Raw genomic sequence first — 12395 nt, forward strand, 5'->3', positions numbered from 1 at the left:
TTGTTTCTCGCTCACCCGCCAGCTCTCTTCTTCGTGAATTCTATTTACACTCCCGGCACCGTTAGATAATCTCGAGATGCGCTTTCTCGCTTCTCCAGCTTCATCTCCCCTCTCTCCTTTATCTGAGCGCCAAGCCAGCGCCATCTAGACATCCAAGGAACGCTTTTCTTCCCCTCACCTTTTTCTATTGCGCTCTCTCACCCTCTCCCTTCCTCCTCTCCCAAGCGGCAGTCTGCCGAGCCGGCTGCTTATCGGAGCGTGAGCGATAGTTTGGACAGTGAACTGAGACGTGAACTAATCAAATCGTTGCTGGGGCGCGCTCCGTCGACTGCGACGCGACCGCCTATTGCCTTGCTCTGCGGCTTGCTTCTGTTACTTATCCTCCCGTTGCTGGTGCTATGCCTAACTCTCCGCTTTTCGCTCCTCTTCTGGCTGGCCTCCGTCGCAGCAAACAGCCTCACCCCTCTACACCAGCCTGTCTATGTACGCGGTCTCTGCCGTTTCGTGGATGTCGTTGCTTTGATGTCCTTTAGCGGGGATGGTGGTGTGTGTGTGTGTGTGCGGGGAGCCTTGCTTACCGATGAAGCCTTCAGACGTCGCGTCGATCAATTCCTCGCTGGGCGACACCGTTTTTCGACTCCCGTCGAAAACGGGGACTCGACTGACTGCCCCGCGCTCGCGTTTTCGGACGAGACTCGCTTTCTTTCTTTCTTTCTTTCTTTCTTTCTTTCTTTCTTTCTTTCTTTCTTTCTTTCTTTCTTTCTTTCTTTCTTTCTCCGCGTCATCGAGTCTGTCTGCTGAGACGGCAGGCACTTTCTCAAAGGCAGAGAAAGGTTTATTTTCGCGGCAAGCCGATCGAAGAAAAATGAGGGAAACAAAAAGGGAAGGAAGCATCATCGAGCTACGGGATTGAGAAAACAGTAGCGTAAGAAAAGAGTATACATTATACAGCTCGCGATTTGGGCGACGAAGTTCGAATGTGGGACATCATTGGCAAACCAAGGAGAAGTGTTTAAAAAATTTGAAATATAGAAACCCGCCAATTCTGAAAGTCGAACGTTTATATTGTTTTATTTATGATTTATTGAACTACTCTCGGTGAGCCGCACGACACGGAGCGAACGCGACTGCGTAGAAAAAAAAAAAGAACGCCACCCTTTCTGTCGATCAGCATACACTATTTATAGCGCGGCGAGCGAGTCTTACATTTATAGGGTGTCTAAAAGTGCGAGGCCTGCCTCATTTTCATGCAACGATGACAGCGTTCAGGAAAATGTGGTTTCAGGCAGTCAATTTACATTTGGCGAGTCATCGACCCGATTTTCATATCCTACACGGTGGGGGAAGCTTTTGCAGAGCAAAGTGCAGAGTTGACATTTCGTTATAAAATTACGAAAAAATAATCTGTGAATGTTAATTCTATTGCTCTACGCGTCGGCAGAGCACCAAGATACGCTAAAATTGGAAATACCTTAACAACGTTTATTCTTTAATGAAACTGTATAAACGATATTTTACATATCCAACTTTAAAATTAAAGCTCCGTTTCGTTTTGGCCATCTTGACCCGCAGGTCGCGCGATCGAGTCCCGGCTGCTGCGGCGGCTGCATTTTCGATGGAGGCGAAAACGCTGTAGGCCCGTGTGCTAAGATTTGGGTGCACGTCAAAGAACCCCAGGCAGTAGAAATTTCCGGAGTCTTGCACTACGGCGTCTCTCATATTCATATGGTGGTTTTGGGACGTTAAACCCCACACATCAACCTATCAATATCATTTGGCCATCTTAATTATAACGCTACCATGTTCCTTTAAAAATAAAAAAAGAACCTGTTGAAGTACTTTTTGTGCTTCATGTTTTCAAATTTGTTTTGCGTGTCCTCTGATATATGCGAATAATCAATCAATCTTATACGATAAACACAGGCATCAATTTCGCTTTAGAACACGCTGTCGTTAGTAAAAGTTAAACGCAACTTTTTTTAGAGCGAAAGCTCTACAGCTCCTTGTCTTCGAAGGTCATCATCGCGTAGCAATGACCTTGAGCAGCAGAAGCTCATGCATGGCAGGCGTGACGTCACGACCCATGATCCTCTGCGGAGAGGCGTCGCAACTGCGCTCACTCGAAGCCTCACCACAGCAACACCACGTGACCAGGAGAGAGTTTAAAGACCTGTCTGCACAGTATTTGCAAAATCAAGCCACACATATAACTTTGTTTACAACGAATAAACCTCACCCTATATTTCAGTAGAAGAAATCTTCTACTCAAATTTTCTATAATTATGTCGAAGTGCAGAAGTCTCTAATGGTCATTGTGTTCTGGTTTTGTTTTGTCGAGCATAGACTTAATGTTGTACCGCGGGCTAATGGCCAAAACTTACGTGTAAGAACGCTCAAAAAAAGGAGCGATCACAGGGAACCCATAAACGTAGCGTTTGCCGTGTAGAAAGACAAAGCACTGTGTATCTGTGAAGTGATTAGGAGCTTTTGACTAAAGGCAGAAAAATAAATGTGTTGAGTAGAGATACGAGACCAGGCAGGAAAGAACAAACAAAAAAGCAACGTTATCGGTATTTTTCGTAAGCCGAGAAAAAAAGGTACCGATAAGCGTAAAAAAACAAACACAACAAGATGCCAAGAAGTAATCGCGTATACTGGGAAGATCGTTCGTGAGCTGAGCATCCGAGCAGCCGTTATCAGCACGTCTCTCCAACCTACATTTCTTTTTTTTTTAATCTCTAATGTTCTGCGGTTATTTGTTTCGCTCTTTTTCGGCCTCACTTCGGTGCCGACATGCCGCGGCGGGGCACACAGAAGCCGTTAATGACGCTGAACCCGGCACATCTGCAGAGATGGACCGCAGTAAAAAAGACCCGGGAGCCCATAACGTCGTCGGGATGGCCCAGACGCCGGAGTGGAGCGAGCTTCTCGGGTCACGGGTGGCCGAAAAAACGACTCGCTTGGGATCGAAAGACGAACGAGGGAGCCGAACCCGTTGAAGAAAAAGAAAAAAAGCTCCCTTTCGAACACTCGCCGTCTTCGGCCTTGCACTTGTAAGACGTCTGTCTAGAGAACAGAATTACGCGCAAGTAAAGCTGGCTTCACGATAGTTTTACTGCTCTATCGTACTAGAGCATATATACGGTCCAAGGGACCACTTTATAGCGAGCCAGACTGCACCTGTAGAGGCTTGTTTTACCTCGCTCGCAGTTTCATTGCAAGTATACATTCGCCCTAGTCGCTAATGCAGGCAACACAGTTTTCTTGAACAAGGCACGATAGTTTTTTCTTATATATGAAAAACGTGAGAAAGTGGAAAAAGTTAGACCCCGCTATCTCCTAATCATGGTCTTAGGGTTGAAAAAGCACGCAAAAACGAGAAAACCAAAAATGATTTTTAAAAAACGAGATAAGTAGAAGCAGGCACACACGATCTGGGACGTATAAAGAATACCTCCTGGCAGAGTACAACACTGACACGGTGGTCAAACAGATTTCCGCGTATAAAGCTTGAACAGATAGTTTTTCATGCACTCATGTATAACATGGGCGGGAAATATCATCGTTAACAATATGCGTAATATAACGAAAACGAACAAAAATGTTAATTACAAACAGCTCGTTAAACTCGTGAATCAGCCTAATAACCAACGTACATACGCATTGAAATCGCGTATAACCATCACAGCTGCCGCGACTTATTGTACACCCAGCAGTATACGCAAAGTATTTCATACAGTGCATTTTAGATGGCCTTTCAGTCGATGCATAAAGGGTTCATAGAGTCTACGAAGACTATTACATGGATAATCGTTTGCCGAGTCGCGAACTTGCAGTATCGCATTTGATACTACAATTTGGTGTCATCGACGAGGTCCACTGCAAATCGTTTTTTTTTTTTTATGGTGTTACAAGACCGTATAACAAGTTTTCTCGTAAATAAAAGAAAAGTGAAATAAAACAGGACGCACGGTGGCCTTCTGTATGGAGAATAGACTTCACGAAGCTCCAACACCCGCTCCTGTTAGCAATATACAAGCAGGAACAAGCACCCTCAGCATGCCGGCCTCACGAACTAAGCTACCAATCTCAGCCCCAACCGCAAGGGTATCGAGTTTTACGTTCTTCGTCGACAACACGGAGCGCGGAGGAGGAGCATCTGGAAGGGCTTTCGTATAAAAGATCGTCGTTTCGGGGCTTTCCTCTCGGAAATATCTCACACGCGGCGCACGACCAAAGCGCAATGACTACGGGCCCCAAATGCGTCCACGCTCTTGCGTTTCTTCTGATCACAAAAAAAAAACGTATACACAACGCGTGTCGCGTGTTCAAAAAGGTCCGAGCCGGGTAGGGCGTCTGCTCTGTTCGAATGGATCTTCTTCCTTTCGAGCTCTCTCTCTTTCTCCCGTGATTGGTGTGGCTCGTTTCACCCTAGGGTCGAGGGTCGAGTCACAAAACTGAAGTCGTCCAGGCCCCGTAGGGAGCCCCCGGACGGCATCCCCCGTCGGACCGAGCGGAGACTCCGAGTCGTCTTCTGAAGCAGTCGCGCTCCGCCTTCTCGGGCCGTCGACTGCGGGCACCGCGTATCGTGTTGCTCGCTACTCGAAGCTTCACTGCGTAAGTCATATGGGAACGAGGCCGCAGTTCCTTCCCTTCCACGCCCCCTTTATTTTTCTCCATCACCCATCTCTTTGCAACCATATTTCACGTCACTGCAGTCAGTAGTTATAAGCACGCAAACGGTGAAACACGCAAGCAGAAGTCATGTATATTGCGAGATGAATGAAGCGATTTGATCACGTTAGTCCAAGAGCGTTTATGCAGACGTAGTCTAAATAATATCTGGCTGTTTTACGAGTACAAACCATGATATGATGATGGGGCGCGCCGCCATGGAGGGCTCCAAAAATTTTGGTAATCTGCAGGTGTTTTTTAACCTTCATTGGCATCGCTAAGTACACGGGCCTTTAACATTTCGCATCCACCAAAATGCGACCGCTATGGCCAGGGTGGAGCCCATCACCTCTGGTATATTCGCAGGATTTCGGGAAACGTCCCGAGTTGACGCCGCTGTAAGCATTGTGATAAAGTAACCACCCACATTCATTCAAGAATTCTTCGGGGCTAAACAACATTTACCATGCGAAACTTTCCAAAACACGTATTTGATTGATTGATTGATTGATTGATTGATTGATTGATTGATTGATTGATTGATTGATTGATTGATTGATTGATTGATTGATTGATTGATTGATTACGCGGCACATTTACAAATGGAAGTGAAGAAGTGATCTGAATCAAACCGTAGTGAAATAATAGTGAATAAAGGTGAAGATAAAATGAAGCAGCTGAATTAATGTACAGGTGTGCTAATGACTGAACCCTTCACGTGAATTGCCTTCATAAGTAGACTGAAAGGAATAAAAAGAAAACATCAGATGAGAGCTTTGGTATTCATTCATTCGTTCGTATTTATTACCTTAAAGAGCCTTTGCAGAATATTAGCCTACATAAGGAGTTGTTTATTTACGGGACGTAGTATTACAACAAAGTTCTCGCAAATAATACCTTAAATACCCTCCATCCAAATAGGTCCAATATCTAGTCTCAATCCTATCCATACACGTGCGGTGACGTAGAATTTAACCTCCGGTAGGAACAGCACATATATCAAGGTTATTTCACGCGCTGAACAGGTCACACTAACATCGTTTACCAAGCTATAGCTTTTCCTTGCTCTTAAGACATTCCAAAAAATATTGTAACAAACACCTTGCAACAGTATACAAAAGATGATCGCTGTATTTATGTAGCGAAATTTCAGAAATGTACTTATGGCTCAATTCTTACTTTCAGTCGAAGGTTTTTCTCTGGCATGAGAGACGAAGCCTTATACTTATCCCTGTTCCACGGGCATATAACGGCGGGGGATTGTAAGACGTGCGGAATAGAGTCTTGCCAGACACTTAAATTTGAGCAAACTCGGCGAGGATTACACAATATAGGAAGGTATAAGCTCTGTTGTGGAGAGAACTCTATAACACTCCTACACCATCCATCGCCAGTAATGTGTAAAAGAATAATATTAATATATTCGCTTGCAGCCGAAATGGTGTTTTTTTTTTCATATCTCAATTTCGTCAGACTCTGGTTCGAAGACAGAAAACCCCAATACTCCTTATCCCCAGTGTTCATTTTTATTGGTCCCTCACATGTCTGTTCTGTATACGAGATTATATTTTCCAACAATTCAAGCACCGCAGCCTCACGAGCAAATTCGGATTACGGGCAATAAAGAAGATATCGCGCTATTCAAAGCTCTGACGTCCGACGGCGCACCCCTTTTTCGGATCATTAACATGAGAGCCTCACAGAATAGATTCTGCATAACATATACAAACTAAGTCAATTATATTCCCTTTTATTTGTCATTTCAAAATAACCCGATCAGTTCATTGGAGCTACTTGTGTGTGTGTTCTTGCCTGCTTTATCCCCACGTGAGTGTAGTCTTTTTAAACGTCACCGCTATATTTCTTTCAAATATTTTGCCTAGCTTATAATGTTGTAGATAGCGAGCTGTACGAGAAGCCTATCTATCTATCTATCTATCTATCTATCTATCTATCTATCTATCTATCTATCTATCTATCTATCTATCTATCTATCTATCTATCTATCTATCTATCTATCTATCTATCTATATATCTATCTATCTATCTATCTATCTATCTATCTATCTATCTATCTATCTATCTATCTATCTATATGGGATATAACACAACGGAAGTTTTGTTAACAAGGCTAAATATATTTATTTCCGAACAGTTTCGGGAGGGGCCCTACCTTCGTCAGAGGATGAGTTGGACTAACGTAGACGTTCAAACTTGGTTGCTGCCGCGTCGCTCTCGCCTTAAAAAGATGTTTGCGAGAGGAGAGACAACTATATATATATATATATATATATATATATATATATATATATATATATATATATATATATATATATATATATATATATATATATATATATATATATAATAAATTGTGGCAGGACGTTGATAATAATTAATAATCTCTCCCCACGGCACATAAACCAGCAGGAGATGCACGTTCCTGCAAGTTAGCCCCTAATTAATCTTCTTACAATTATGATCTAACCAGCTTAATTAAGCTCGCCTTCAATCCACCAAGTGCGCCCTACCTGCAGAATGAATTAATGAAACTACGTTTACTTCACTTTTTCGCGCTGAGGACCCTGCGGTGGACAGGAATTGGGCTCTATAGCAGCTGCCCTATACAGTGAAATGAGCGTTCCACACGTGTGCTCCTTAGTGGTAAGAGGTAATGGGGATTTGAACTGTTGATAGTTTATTGCGGCATTATTAGAACTAGTTCCAACAAAGACACGCGTACGAAAAGAAAAGCTCGGATGATGCTTCAGCTTCGCCTTCAAGAGTAGAACGCGATAGCTCGGGCCTGTACACATTGCCTTCAACCGGGCCGCAATAAAAATAGCGTTTGTGCTCGTAATGTTCACCGTTTCATACTATTCTATAGAATGTCTTCTATAAATGTACAACTGCTAAGTGCCCACTACGCCGTATTTCTGCATTTTGTAAATTTGCAAAGTATCAACTACGCGTCGGTAAGATGTCACGTGCAGCTGTGACGCAGCACGCTTCTTAATAAGAGTGGGGAGGGGAGGCTATCCATTCGTCAATCAATTCACTTGTTTTGAGCGAGCGAAACAACTTTCTTACTGATTCGACATAAAGGGGGAAGAGGTAGGGGAATTAAAGCAAGACTCCAGCGTGCTCGTACCGGAGCCGCAACCTATTCGCGTCACACCCGTTGGAGCGCCGCTTTCGGCCGCTGGCGTTCTAGGATGCCTAGCACGTGCTGGACCACGTGTCTTTGGATGCCTGGCTCTTGGCTAATGGTTTGGCTGCTGATATTAGTTGGCATTGCTTCTTGGTTACCCGGCGGTGGCGCGCAGTCCTAGATGAGGCGTCTCAGTGCCTCGCGCCTTCTTGCAGTGTTGGCATATACCTGTGGAATATACCTTTTAAAACCTGTTGCGACACACTGATACTATCCCGAATATTACGTGTTTTTTTTTCCTTTTTTGGAAAAAGTTTCGCATAATGGTGTGGATCTGTAATAAGACACATGCTTGCCGCGCAGAAGGCTTGCATTCGAATCTCACCCGGACCAAACATTTTCACTATTTGCGTATATATCGGTTTTTCGCCCTCGGATAACTCAGATTTCGTGCTCACAGCCAATGACACCGACACAAGACTATCTGCGAGACAGGTGCTGATGGTTATCGCGTCAAAAATCATTGTCCTTGTAGCATGGTCTACTTTGAAAGTGAAGCAAGAAAAAAAAAACAAAGGCAAACATTCATATTAAAATATCAGGGGTAAAAAATGTTATAAAATTACACATATATAACTATGTGGAGGCAGAAAAAAAATGTCAACAGTGTACGAGACTAAGTAAATATAGTGCAAAGCTCGGGGCAGAACAACGACTGGGAGCTGTGAAAGACATCGATCTCCAAAAAGTAAACATTGTAAAGACGATCCTGCCAATAGTCGAATGTTCCCAGAGGCAGACGTTTACATGAAAAGGTATATTCTCTCATGGTGAACTAACGGGAATATTAGGACAGTAGAGCGGTACAGGGCAGGATATGATACTATGCACAAGCTTGTAAAGAATTAACAGATAAGCTTGATTTTGCCGGCAGCAAAGTGATGGCAATGATCATAATCCAGCAGCATTAGAACGAGATCCAGAGTCATTTCTAACAAAACGATGGTTGTAAATGCTTAGGATTTTTTTTTCTGGACTCGCTAAATGGCGTTGCTGCTGGAATTAGGAAGGCCATTCCAGATCACATATGCATACTCAAGTTGAGGAAGACATAGCGCGGTGTACAATTTTCGGAAGGGCACAGGAGAACGGAATTCTCTAGACATTCTGCAAACACAGCCTATAGGGTGCGAAGGCCCCGCAAAGCAACACGCTTGTCGTGAGAAGAAAAGTGTAAGGGGCTATCAAAAATAAACCTATATCATTGATCTCACATACCTTACACAACGACACAGAATCGACAGAACATAAAAATAGTTAACTAGATGTTTTTTGAGTGAAACTCATACCCTTGGCTTTTGAATATATTTAGGTAGAGATTACTGCTCCTGCACCAGTCAAAAAAAAAAGAACACAAATCAGATTGCAGCAAGCGACAATCGATAGGTGAAAGAATTTCCTTAAATATCTTTGTTATCGGCATACAAAAGAAAATAATTTCGAATGACAGAAAAACAACATCATTAACTTAAATTAAAAAGAGGAGTGGGCCCAGTACCGATCCTCAAGGAACCCCACTGGTGGTTTTATGCGAAGAGGACGTTTAGCCATTAACGGCAACATAACACATGATCTATCAAGAAGCTAGCTAGGGAGGTGATTCAAATTGAAGAAGAAAAAGAAAAAAGGAAAAGAGAAAGAAGAAAAAGGAAAAGGAAAAGGTAAAGAAGAAGAAAAAGAAGAAAAAGAAGAAAAAGAAGAAAAAGAAGAAAAAGAAAAAGAAGAAGAAGAAGAAGAAGAAGAAGAAGAAGAAGAAGAAGAAGAAGAAGAAGAAGAAGAAGAAGAAGAAGAAGAAGAAGAAGAAGAAGAAGAAGAAGAAGAAGAAGAAACGTACAAGCACCCCGATATGATTGTGACGCACGCGGCATTGGAGGCCTCCGGAACTTCCGATCGTGTGGTGTTCTGTAACGCGCGCTGGCATGGCGCAGTGCACGCAGATCTCTAGCACTTCGCCTTCATTCAAATGTCACGGCCGCGACCGGGATCGAATCCCCGACCTTCGGGTCAGCCGCCGAGCACCATTATCGCTGCACCACCAAGGGGGACGTGACTCGAACTCTCGACCTCCGTCTTAGCAGATCCGTTCACAGATCCAGCGCGCGAAGTCTTCTTTTCACTCTCTTTTCTTTTTTCGGGCCTTCATCGCTCACGTCCGGTGAAACGACACACACGACCCGAATGGAATACCCGCCGCCGGCGGGCCTCCCAAGCAACAGAACAACCGAAAGTCTTTTTGGACACACGCGCCGCGCCCTTTTCCTCCGACGTTTTTCTCCCTACATTCTTCCCTCTCTTTCCTCCTCTTTCTTGCCCTCCCTCTTTCCACCAACGGGCGAGCCAGAGTCATACGAGAGAGGAGGAAAACTCCTTTCCTCTCTCCTCTCCATCGTACCCCGGCTCCGCAGCCGCAGTCTCGGAGAACAGTCGGCCCCGGGTGGAACGCCGGAGCGGAAGCCCTAGCCACGCGCGCGCATTTTCCAAGCTCGCCGTCTCGCTCCCGACTCCGCACGCATGCCGTTAAGGAAACACACAGTGCGCGATGTGGCGTTCATCTCCGAAACCGAAAGGCTAAATGCGCGCCAAGTTGTGGACATGGAATAACGACACGAAGGGAATGTTGCGCGACTCCGAATCGTCTCCGGTGATGTGAATGGATGCCACTGGCGGTGCAACAACCGGAGACAAGCTCTGTGATTCTTGAAGAAGAGAGCGACTGTACTTCGCTTAGGTAGGAGCCTTGTTTTTTCTATGTCTCTTCGAGCGTTATGGAGTGGAACAGTGCTACGTGATCGTGGTACAATGTAGAAGTTCGGGGGAAAATGAACGCTTGAAGCGACGAAAAGTACTGAAACACGGTGTCTCATTGCAGCCAGCGTTTATAGACAAGCAGTGGTGCCTTCTCCGCGGCAGCAACTTCAACATTCTATAATATACTGCATAGACAAGACTTCAAGTGACCAGATGTTTCGCAAAAAAAGAACAGTAATAGATGGTTAGTACACTATTTTATACGTTATATTAGGATATCATGTAGAACCACTAAAATACGACCCACAGGTCGTGGATTTAACCCCGGCCACGGTGGTTGCATTTCTATGGAGGGAAAATAATAAAAGCCGGTGAACTGTGCGAGTCGGTGCACGTTAAAGAATACCAGATGGTCGAGATTTCTGGAGCGCTCCACTACGACGTCTCTCATAATCATATCGCAGTTTTTGAACGTAAAACACCGGATCTTATTATTATTATTATTATTATTATTATTATTATTATTATTATTATTATTATTATTATTTAGCTCCACTAAAATATGTATTACACATACGTACTACAACATAAGTATTTTATTTTTACAATGTTACAACCCGTGTTACATATCTCTTCACATTTTGCCATTGTAGAATACTTGTTTCATTTCCCATTTCTTTTTCTTTTTTGTTTTTTGTATTCTTGCTAAAAAGTATTGTCTACTACGCCTCACGCAATATTCGTACGTGGAGCCTGTGAGGTATTTGTACATGAAAAGTAAAATGCCAGAGAGACGAATCGAAGGATGAATGATCGGCATGAAGTACATTTATATACTCTATTAAGTACACCCCCCTTACACGTGCTAAGTGGTACTGGGAAGTGGAACACGAATAATACTCTATCTCGAATATGTACGAAAATCTAGGCCAGCGGTGCCAAACTCACATCAGCTTCCGGGACACGGTCACAAAATTTATTCCCAGAAGAGCCTGCAAAGCGAGGAACGTTGGAACTAGCGGCTGGAGCCTGAACCAAATGTCAGCTAACGTCGCCATTTTAAAAGAAGACATCTCCCATATTTCATACACGAGTCATTTGTGAAGAGAATTCGGCATCGGGGTTTCGAAAAACATATAGGGAGTTTTCGAATATCGTACGCTAAGTTAGCTCTATGGGAGCCCGCAAGAGGTGTGCGAAAGCTCCCTAAAATCTCGACGCCACTTTTTCGCTCAACAGTTACGGTTCAACACTTGGTGGCCACAGCAGCTGCCTCACCCCGTAGCAAATTCACGAAACTTAATTCCTAGCGAGGCTCAGGGGAACTGCTAAAATTATAAAGACGCTAGCTTTACACCTGATACGCTTATCTGCGACAAAGAAGGAAACGTCCGCACTAACATCTTGTGGTTACACGATCCTCATGAACAGTCGCAGGTGTTCATCACTCAACCTCGACCGGAGAGCTGACTTGTTCATCAGGGCACAAAAATCTAAGGAGAAGGTAGTCACTTCTGGCCAGGCCGCTAGTAAAAATCTGATCTAGGTCTCGGAGTGCATTTAGGCTTAGTCGACAAGCTTGAGGTCAGCTGAAAAATAATGTGATATTGAAATTTAAGATGAAAACTAATATAGTAGGTAGGGTTAGTGAACAACTTATGAATTAATATCAGACTGCGACACTACTTCTAGCGATTGAAGACTGGATAAATAAATACACTATGTAAGGTTGAGGATGGTTTTTGAATACAGACCTAAGAAC

At 43.9% G+C, this 12395-nt stretch overlaps 1 protein-coding gene across 1 annotated transcript in view; it reads left to right on the forward strand.

Annotated features, from left to right (window-relative positions):
- The first annotated feature begins 10315 nt into the window (after positions 1–10315).
- The window catches only part of LOC119174747 (uncharacterized), a 59376-nt gene continuing 57296 nt past the window's right edge, over positions 10316–12395 (forward strand). The window contains exon 1 of the mRNA XM_037425788.2: positions 10316–10613. The gene's annotated coding sequence lies outside the window, so the exon portion shown is untranslated. The remainder of the gene's footprint in view (positions 10614–12395) is intronic.

The sequence above is a fragment of the Rhipicephalus microplus genome, chromosome 5 (assembly GCF_043290135.1).
Source record: "Rhipicephalus microplus isolate Deutch F79 chromosome 5, USDA_Rmic, whole genome shotgun sequence".
Classification (NCBI taxonomy): Eukaryota; Metazoa; Arthropoda; class Arachnida; order Ixodida; family Ixodidae; genus Rhipicephalus; species Rhipicephalus microplus.